Source organism: Aotus nancymaae, unplaced genomic scaffold (assembly GCF_030222135.1).
Source record: "Aotus nancymaae isolate 86718 unplaced genomic scaffold, 86718_ANA_hifiasm-v0.15.2.pri h1tg000064l_1, whole genome shotgun sequence".
NCBI classification, from domain to species: domain Eukaryota; kingdom Metazoa; phylum Chordata; class Mammalia; order Primates; family Aotidae; genus Aotus; species Aotus nancymaae.
This window is the reverse complement of record NW_026988479.1, coordinates 29,530,768-29,541,507: the sequence shown is the minus strand read 5'-3', so window position 1 is coordinate 29,541,507 and position 10,740 is coordinate 29,530,768. Positions and strand designations below refer to the sequence as shown.

The 10,740-nt window shown below is 42.9% G+C and overlaps 1 pseudogene; it reads right to left on the bottom strand.

The window, feature by feature from the left end:
- Positions 1 to 386: 386 nt before the first annotated feature.
- On the bottom strand, positions 387 to 1,556 carry LOC105715327 (vacuolar protein sorting-associated protein 37A-like; annotated as a pseudogene).
- Positions 1,557 to 10,740: the final 9,184 nt, after the last annotated feature.

Genomic DNA, 10,740 nt, shown 5'->3' with positions numbered 1-10,740 from the left:
AATGACAGTCACACTGTACGGTTTTAATATATTAGTACATTCCAGAATGTAAAAGGATTGATTTAAACTTTGCAATTTACATCAATATTTTGAATATGTACATTTTTCATGGGAGAATGTATTACATTTTGCTGAAATGAGAGCAAAGTAAAGAGAAAGGGCAAGAAAGTGACACTGCTGATCTCTAATATGACAGATTTGGAGGGAGTGTGGCAATATATGTAAAGGAAAAAATGTAATTGTGTTCATTTTATATATTTTTTTCATGCCATTCTTGTAGCTGTCCACTCTTAGAAACTTTGCTGCCCTTCTCTCATGTAAAGTTAACAGTAATTAAACTTAAAAAAATTAAATTAAATTAATTTCTTCCATTTGGCAGTGTATGTCTATAATGCAGCGTGAAATTGTGTGTGTGCTATTGCCTGCTGAAGTTTCTCTTCCCTGGCTCTTCTGCAATGGCAAGTTGTTCTCTTTTCCATGAAGCTATGGAGAAAACCGTCTATTTCCATTTTTCCCTCCAAGAAGTCATCCACAACATTATCAGGTTCTCCCTGAGCTTCGTGTGCAGCTACTTTCAGCCTTGCCTTTAGGGCACTGGCACTACAGCTCTCACTGAGTTCATGCTGCTTTTGCTTCTTCTTTCTGAAAGGAGACTCCATTCGTGTAAGTGATTCATACTTATCTAAAACAGTTTGTCTTTTTGCTTCCTGGGCTCCAAAAGGAGATTTTTTTCTTGCTAGTTTCTCAATACTTTTTACTAACTCACCTTTGTCAGTAATAATTTGTTTTAGTTGAGGCAAAGTCAGAACCTGTTCTAGTAATACCTCCTCTTGTTCATTCTTATCTGTGGGTTGTGACACACTTAGTTCCGAGAGTTCTGGAAATGCATCAGGGACATCTGGCATCTTGTAACCAAAACCATTTTGGCTTGTTGGTATTGAAGCATCCATTGTGGGAACAGGTAATGGCAGATCTGAAAGGATGCCAAAGAAGGAGGGGCGGGCTTGGCTGTGGTGTGATTTGTTGTTGAACAAGAAACAGTGTTAACAACAGATAAAGAAGAGATACTCATGTTTGCTTCTTGTGGGGGATACGGAGGAAGAAATGGAAAACGAGAAGCGTAAGAAGGCATCCCACTTGGGTTACTGTAGAGGTAAGGAAATGCTGTTGAAGTAGGAGCTAAAACTGGAGGATTCTTCCAAAACTCATCCAACAGACTAAATACTTTTTCCAAGATCTGAGTGCATTGTAAAATTGCTCACTAATGGAGAGGTAGCATACACTCCTTGTTTATGCATTAAGTGATAAACACTGATCACTGGTTTTTCCTGAGGAAATTGTGGAGGAAGCAATATATGAATGTTAATTGTCAGACCGTTTATGGTGAATGGCAATCTGTATTCCACATCTTTCTGTATTTCAGCTATACTGGAGTGTGAGTTCCAGAAGGACTCGATCAGGCGCTGCTTCTGCTTCTGGTGGCTGGCAAGGCCACCGGGTGACCCAGCTGCGGAGGAGGAGGCGCTCTTGGTGGTCAGGGGAAAGAACCAGCTCATCCTCCTCGGTCCCTGGGCCCCAGGCCTTGGAAGGCTCTGGCCTGCTTCTCCCAGTGGCTAGACCCAGCAGTTCTCCAGTAACAGAGGAGCAGGCTGGGACGTCCATGGCCTGAGCACTGGGGACCTCGTCTTCTCTAAGCCAGCCCTGCTAGTGCTCCCTGCTTCCCGTGGTTCTGGGGGACATGCTATGAATGGCGGCAGCCGGAAAGGAGAACTTGCCACTCAGAACAGGCAGTCCCACCTTCACAGCCCAGACGCCCAAGCCCAGCCGGGCAGTCAGGCAGCCTGACCGCCCAGTGCTCCACCACCCGCGTCACTCTCTCTAAAAGAGCTCTTTTTTTTTCCCCCAACCTACAGACAATGGGTACTTCTGAATAAAAGGACTCTTTTTAAAAAGCATGGGTACAATGTTATTATCACACCTTTAGAAAACCTAACAATAATCAATAATTATCATCAGATATCCAGGTAATATAAGGCAAATAATATTCATCGACACCCCTACCCCAAAAAAAAAGCCAACCACTCATTGCTAAGTGAGAAAAGGAAAACAGAATAGACTCTGACCCTATTTTGGCAATATACACATCCTAAGGTAACAGTGATTTGGGGTTAGAAAGATTATGGATGCTTTATTATTCCTTAAGTTCTCTGTATTACTTTTTTTTTTTTTTGAGACAGAATCTTATTCTGTCACCCAGCTTGGAGCACAGTGGTGTAGTCACAGCTCACTGCAGACTCAACCTCCTGGGCTCAAGCAATCCTCCCACTTCAGCCTCCCAAGTAGCTGGGACTACAGGGGCACACCACCACATCCAGCTAATTTTTTTATTATTTGTAAAGATGAGGCCTCCCTGTGTTGCCCAGGCTAGTCTCCAACTCCTGGGCCCAAGCAATTCTCCCACCACAGCCTCACAAAGTGCTAGGATTACAGGCATGAGCCACCAGGCCCAGCCCATATTACTTTTTGAATTAAAAAATAATACAAGAGGAAGAATAAGATGATAGACTTCTTTTTCAAAGTCGAAATCCTCTGATTTAGGATTTTAGTATTAAGGATTTATCCTGTCCCATCTTGAAATGAAGAAGACACAGCCCCCCCAGAGAAGTGAAGGGTCTTGGCAGTAATCTCTGAGTAGGGGAAGGCTGTGAAGGAGAGAGGGGTATCCTGCTGGATTCCCAGACTCTTGGAGGAAACAGAGACAGAGGTCCTGGGACACCTCTCAAGCTCTGGTCCCTGTTGTCCCACTACCTTCACCCTCTTACCTTCCCATCTTTATCAAGCCTCACACGTTTGGGGCACTTTGCTGCTGGAGTTGACAGACCAAACGAAACAGCGGGGAGGCAGATAACCAGAGCCCTTTCTTGCCACACCTAGTCCTGTTGGCTTGTCAGGTCTGGAGGAGAAGGCATCTTGTTTCCCCAACACATTCCAGAGTCATGTCCCCCCGGCTGCCTGGCCTCCAGGCCAAGCCCCGCCAGCCCCCAAGACTTTCATGGTTGAGACAAAAAAGGAATGAAAGACTTGACATTGTTACACTCCTCTCTCCAAAGTCCCAGTTTTGCTGTATGCTCTTAAGCAAATCCCTCTCCTCTCTGGGCCTATGTTTCTGCACCTTGACAGAGAGGTGGCTGGGACAGACAATTTCTGAGACATTCACCCTCCTTCTCCACTCAATTCTGATTTCATTCAGAGTTTCTAAATCTACCAGACATAGGAAACAGATCTACCACACTTCTAAATGTCAGCTCAGAATCTCATGGCTCATGCCTGTAATCCCAGCACTTTGGAAGGCCGAGGTGAGTGGATCACCTGAGGTCAGGAGTTGAAGACCAGCCTGGCCAACATAGTGAAACCCTGTCTCTACTAAAAAAACAAAAAATAGCCAGATGTGGTGGCAGGCGCCTGTAATCCCAGCTATTTGGGAGGCTGAGGCAGGAGAATCACTTGAACTGGGGAGGCAGTGGTTGCAGTGAGCCGAGATCGGGCCATTGCACTCCAGCCTGGGCTACAAAGCAAGACTCAGTCTCAAAAAAAAAAAAAAAAAAGAATCTCATGGCTGCCACTGGCCATGGTGTGAAGGCCAGTCACAACTTTTCTGATGGAGAGGACATGAGGTAGACATTTTACCTCAAGAGTCAGTATATCCCCCACCCCCCACACACACCTGAAATAAAAGTTTCACGAAATAATGTACCCTTTCTTCATAAGATGCACTCTGATAATTTTTATTTACTTTTTTTAGTTTCTGATTGCAATCCATTAAGATGCTTTCACAATCCACAAAACAGCCATCACTTGCACTTCGAAAACACTGATTTGTGTAGCTACGCCCCAATTTCTTAGCAAGGTAATACCAGCTGATATAAATACAAGTATGCATATATATAATATGTGTGTGTGTGCGTGTGCATGTGTATGTGTAAATTATTTTTCCCAAACAGATTCCATATTAACTATCTTGGCTTCTCAAACTTGAATGTGCATATGAGTCCCTTGGAATGTTTTTAAAATGCAGATTCTGATTCAGTAGGTCTGAGATGGGGCCAAGATTCTGCGTTTTTAACTAGTCCCCTGGGTGAAGCATCTCAGACATCCATTTCACTGGTCTAACTGTCCTCACCGACGAAACAATTTTTTCTCATATCTTTCTTTCTTTTCTCTCTCCCTCTTTTCCCATTTTTCTGTAACTGTGTTTGGAGACTTAATGGGTTCAAGTCGCAGCTCTGTCCCCTACCAGCTGGGGAACCTTGAACAAGTTACTTAAATTCTCTGTGCCTCAGTTACTCTACCTGCAAAATAAGGGTAATAACTGCACTTTCTCCTGAAGCACTTTTGAAGATTGAATGAGACAATCCCTGTAAATTACTTAATGCATTCCAACAAATATTTATTGAACATTTATTACCAAATACACGTGGTTGTTGCCAGCATTCGTTGCCTTGTCCTAGGCACTTTTCCTCATTGTCTGCCTCCTTTCAAAAGAGTTATATTTTAAGTTGTGTATTTAGTTTGAGTATAAATTTATTTTTTAATTATAAAAATTAGCATCACAAAAAGCAAAATATAATATGACAATAAGTTTGGAAAATGTAGGAAAGACAAAAATATTATCCGTAATCCTGCTATCCTAACATGCCAACAATTGCTTTGGGTATCTTCTCTCTTTCCTATGCGTATTTTGACAGAGCTGTAACAGCCTCGTGTGTTGAATTTGTGGTCTTCCCTTTTACTTAACATTAGATCATATTCATTTTCTTCCAACAAGTTCACTCTAAAAATACATATGTGAATAGGTGCAAAGTATGACTTCTGGAATCCAAGACTGGACGCAAACCTCGAATCATCCCAGCGAACTTGACTGAGGTCTGACTCCGAGCAGTGTCAGCACTGGCAGTAGGCACACGACTTAGGACCTCACAGATGACTTAGGATCACACAAACCCGTAGAGCATTTGCTCCCTGGGGAGTGACTTGGGTCACATAATGAGGGCACACAAAGCTGAGAAAAGCTTTGGCCTTCCTTATGAAGGAGGCTGCAGGGAACTTAGCCAAAGTGGAGAATCTGTTTTTGTTCCATTTTGCTAATTTGGGTGAGACTTTTTTTTTTTTTTAATTCCTGAGGCTAATTGGAAAAAAAAAGTCAGCTGGTCAAAGGTAAATCATGGTAGAATCAGCTTGGCAAACATAATTGTGCTCAATGTGAAATGGTCTCCTGGATTGCTTCCTTATACAGAAAAGGGGCATAAAAGAAAAAACTGGTGACATCTGAATAAAGTCTAAAGTTTATTTTAATAGTAATGTATTAATGTCAGAATCTTAGTTATGATAAATGTACCATGGTTGTGTAAGAAGGTGACCTTAGAAGAAACTGAAGGGCGAAGTTTATACAGGAACTCTCTGTATTATCTTTACAACTTTTCTGCATAGAATTACTGCAAAATAAAAAGTTTATTGGAAATGTAAGAACTTGATGTGAATTATATCTTAATAAAGCCATTACTAAAAAATGTATTTACAATGATCAAACACCAAGTATGTGTATTAAGCATCTATTATGTCCCATCTCTCCTCCTAAAAGGTTATTCCTTCCATCACATCTTCCTAAGCACCCACCGAGTAGAAGGGTTGCATTGTACAATTGACTCCTGGGTGACTATGTTGCCAGTAGCATCTCCCTAGAATTGTTTGTATCAAGCAAGTTACTGTTCACTTATTCAACAAATATTTATTGAATGATTTCTCTGTAAAAGTATTGTGCTGGGGATACATCAGTCAATAGAACAGATTGGGCTCCTCTCTTTATGGGGTTTATAGCCTCATTGTGACTAGTCAAATAGATGCAACGTGATGAGCAACTGAAGCTACTATTAAAAATGATGAACATGAGCTCACGTAGCAGAAAGGATTTTTTTTCTTTGAGACAGAGACTTACTCTGTCACGTGTGATCATAGCTCACTACAGCCTTGACCTCCTTGTCTCAAGCTATTCTCCCACCTCATCAGCCTCCCAAAGTGCTGGAATTACAGGTGTGAGCCACCGTGCCAGCTGCAGAAAGGATTCTTAGGATATAGTGTTTGTGGTGAAGGAATAAAACAGAGCACATTGTTTGGGTGATAGGTTCATATTCTTCTTCAATTATTGTTGCTATTTATTATAACATATTTATAATACATTATTGTGAATAAATACAATAAATAATAATACAATATAATAAATAATTGTTATTGGCTGGGTGCTGTGACTCATGCCTGTAATTCCAGCACTTTGGGAGGCCGAAGCAGGAGGATCACCTGAGGTCAGGAGCTTGAGACCAGCCTGGTCAACAAGGTGAAACCCTGTCTCTACTAAAAATACGAAAATTAGTTGAGTGTGGTGGCAGATGCCTGTAATCCCAGCTACTTGGGAGGCTGAGACAGGAGAATTGCTTGAACCCAGGAGGCAGAGGTTGTAGTGAGCCAAGATCACACCATTGTACTCCAGCCTGGGGGACTGAGCAAGACTCCATCTCAAAAAAAAAAAAATGTTATTTATTGTAATTAATTACTGCTATTATAATATTATTGGAGAATTTAAATTTTTTTAGCATTTTAATTACCCCCACCACACACACACACACACACACACACACACACACACACACCCCTAATTGTAGTGGTTGAAAGCAAGAACTTCACAGTCAGGGAGACTTGGGTTTGAATCCTGTTTTTCCCATGTCCTTGTTGAGGAAACTTAACGTTAACTCCGTTATCTGTAAAATGGGGGTAAAAGCTGTAATGACGAGATGAGAAATGTGGTAAAGTGTACCACACATAGGAAGACCTTAGCCAGCAGCTGTCTTTTAGTGGACTGTGAGGCAGAGCGGGAGGGAGAGGAGTGGTTTCTTCAAGGCTTTGGGAAAGAATTACACATTTGTGAACTGAAAAAGCGCAACTATTCTGTTTCTGGTTCTGCCTGCAATTTTGCTGGAGTCTGAAAAAACTGACTCAGACTATTCTGTTTGGTACAAGGTGGGGACTGCCCCACTCAATTCCAGCCCATGCTGATAGCTGGGCTGCCTCGGGCAAGGACAACCCTAAACTATTATCAGATAGAGCAGGCAGAAAGCTGTCAGATCAAGTGACAAGACATGGAGAAAAAACATATACATGTTTGAATGTCAGGAGTCCAAGTGACAAATATATCTGAGTTTGTGCAATTATATCTTTTTTCTTAGAGCCACGAATGAAAAACAGAGTATTAGGGTTGACGGTGACTTTAGAGGTCATGTAATCTCAGTGTCACTTAACAATTGTTTCTTTCATCAGATATTTGTGTAGGTCCTACTACGTGCTAGATAGGTGCTGGGTGGTAGAGGTAGGACAGTGAAGATAGAGCTGCTCCTTCTAGGAATTTGTAGGCTTTGGCAGAGAAAGCTGGAAAACTGCAGCCCAGAGAATGTAAATAGCTTGTAAAGATCAAGGAAATTTTCACTTCCTTCCTATGTTTCTCTATATTTTCTAATTTTTCACAATAGACATGTATCATATTTAACTATGTATGTATATTGGCTTGGATAGAATCCCACAGCTAACAAGGAGAAGAATTTTCCTTGGTAAATAGGCCACTCTTGAGTACCGACTACATCTGTATAAATCGTATTCTCAGAGGCATGGTTCCTGCATCAGAATCTGCTACTGAGCTTTCTTGAAAATGCAGATCTCATGCTCACTCCTCACCTACAGGGATTCCCTGCATTTGAAACATGTTCCCCAAAGGGACTGTGACACCCACTAAAGTTGGAGAACTAACACCTATTAGGCTAATGGCAAAAAGCAGCAAGGACTTAAAACTGGTCTCAGAAATTTAAATTAATGAATGAAGTTAATGAAAACAAACACATTTATCTTTTATTAGAATAAAGCCAACTCCTACCTTTTTTCTCTCTAGTGCCACAGCTAATTGCATTCATTACGTGTTTTTAACAGGTGCTATAAATCAGTGTGCCCCAGAGAGAGGGAAAAGCACTGAGAACCTGGAGAGAGTGGTGAGGGGGAGGGAGCATTCTCCATCTCACAAAATGAAATGCAATACAAGTGGCATATTTCCTTGAAGCGAGCAGCCCAGAGCTCCTGTGACTGAACACTTCTCCCCTCCCGCTCCATCACTTTCCAGGCCCGTCTCCCAGCCGCCCCGCTTGCTTGTGGGTTGCATAACAGTCTTTTCCGGGCCCTACAAATCACAGCCCTGTCCTAATTCTTGAGCAGGCGCCCTTTACACTGCCCAGCCCCACAGCCCTCAGCATTTTGTAACCTCTCTTTTTTCCAGGTTATCATCATCTGTCAGATCTGAAGTTAAACAACAAAAAACATGTCAGTTGAGTGGCTGGGAGAGACACTTGGCTGTTTATGAGAAATATTCCATTACAATCTGATGCAAAATGTTAGGATGCATCTGCCAGCACCCAGGCTCCATAGATCTCCTCCAGGCTCAGAGAGGGTCCCTTCCGCAAGCAAGCTGATTAGTGTGTGGTTCCAACCAATGTTTATCCTCTCTGACTCCATGGCAAATGCCCTTGGAAAAACCTGGCTCCATTGATGCCTGGTTGACTGGTACATTCAGATTCATTCAATTAGAATACCCAGTTTGAGACATAATGCGTTTTGGCGAGCTCCATAGACTGATTGGTTTTTATACACATACACAGAAAGATTTGATTTCCTCTGCGGAATTTATGGCAGGGGAGAAGAGGTAATTACATTAATTTCTGGTCTGGTTTCTGGGACTTTCCTTTCTGTTCTCTCTTCTCCTGCCACCTTTTTTTTTTTTTTAATAGACATTTTTGGGGCCTTGCTTGTATAGATGAAAATGAATTTAATAACCTCCAACAGTTGGTTTGAGTTTGAGGCTGAGTTCCACTGTTACTTCTTGTTCTTTGAGCCATGCTCTGGGTAGGTTTTAGGAAGCTAATGAGAACAATTTTGTATCCTCTGGTGTGTGTGGGTGAGGTGATGGGGGTATCCATGTGGCTAGGCAGCAATGCTCACACTAGGAAGAGGTGCTCAAACCCAGGCTTTCTGGAAGGGAACTTGCTCTAATAGTTGATAATGAAGTGAAAACCAAAGTGTGTTCCCATTTCTTCAGTCCCATTTCCTAATTTCTGTTTTTTCTGTCATTCACCTCTCTTTACACCTTTCCCTTCCAGAGCAAAAATGAGCTGCGGTGCAGAAATCATAAGGCAGAAAAAGGCTGAAATCCAGAAAGGTGCTGGTAAGATCGACCATGGTAATGAAGAGGATCAGGACAGTTTACCGAGTTTGCAGTGTTCCTACTCCACTCCCATCTCTTTCCCGTGCCGAGGTTCTTCTATCCATCCTTGACTTTTTAACGAAGGACTTCCTTCATTAAACTGAAGAGACAAAGAAGACTCCTGAGGGATTCAGAAATTCAATGGAAAAAGCAAAAAAAACCAAAAAACAAAAAACAAAAACCACCTCTCAGAGCACTTAACTTCTCTCCCAAAAGACCAGAGAGCCTGCCAATTCGCCAGCAATGCCAGAGCTAAGCATTTTCCCAGTGTCAACATTAAATCCCTTTTTTGTTTTTCTCTTTTAAAGTGTGTTTACAATTGACCATTATGGGAAAGATGATGGATGTGGCCTGGCCTCGTTTAAAATAATAAGGCTAATAATGATACAGTTGTTTCTTGCGCACAGACTCTTTCTGAAAGCCTGTGAGCAGAAGGAAAGGGTTGAGGAGTCCAGTGTTTTCACCATAAGTATAGCCAGCCACCAATCCATCCCCACAACCCATTGCTAGTAACGCGTATGCTCTGGCAGACTTTAGAACTGCTTGGCTCCTGCATGCTCTTTTGGAGAAAAGAGCACAGAAGTTTGAATGAATCTCCAAACCCTGTCCCTGAGATAGCAGGACTTAGATGGACGAGTCTGGAGTAAACAGCTTGCCTTGTGCCCCATGGGAACTCTTCCAGAGAAACGCATGTTCCTTAGCAAGCAAAACAGAGATGTGGCTCAGTCCTATATTCCGGGAGAAAGTAGACTCAATGTTTGCTCATGAAGTCTCCCTGTGTCCAGCTCTGCCCGGTGTGTCTCTGGCGAAGACTCCCCACCTATGTGGCCAGCAGCATCTGTCCTTGGATAGCCATCCCAGCTCTAGCCTTTTCCCAGTCCTCAGCTGGCTTCTGCTCGCAGGAGGCTCCAGGAGATAGGTAAAGTGGGTTGATTCAGTCCTCGATGCGGAATTCAGATTAGACTAAGAAAGGAAATCATTCTCCTGGCCAGGGATGCAACAGTCAGGCAGTGAAAATAACCTTTATGACACTGAGTGGAGATAAGCCTCTTGGCATGATACAGCTCGGCAAGCAGCTGATCAGTGGGCTAGGAATCGGCTACAAGCCACCGGTCCCGACCCAGGGAGCAACAGAGCACCAGGAAACTAACCAGCATGCAAGGAACAAAACACCTCCCAATATGCCTAAAACAGCCTGGTGCACAGCAGAACTTCGTTAGCAGGTGGCCTGGAACTGAGTGCTGTGAAGCTGACCAGAAGGAAGTTGCCCTGAAAGCAACGGGGACGGGGTAAAGGAAACCGGAGTAAAATCCACCTGCCTGCTACTGACTGCGTAACTAACCATTGTGAGGGAGGGATGGGAGCAGGGAGGGCCTAAGAGGGCCGCAGGGTCG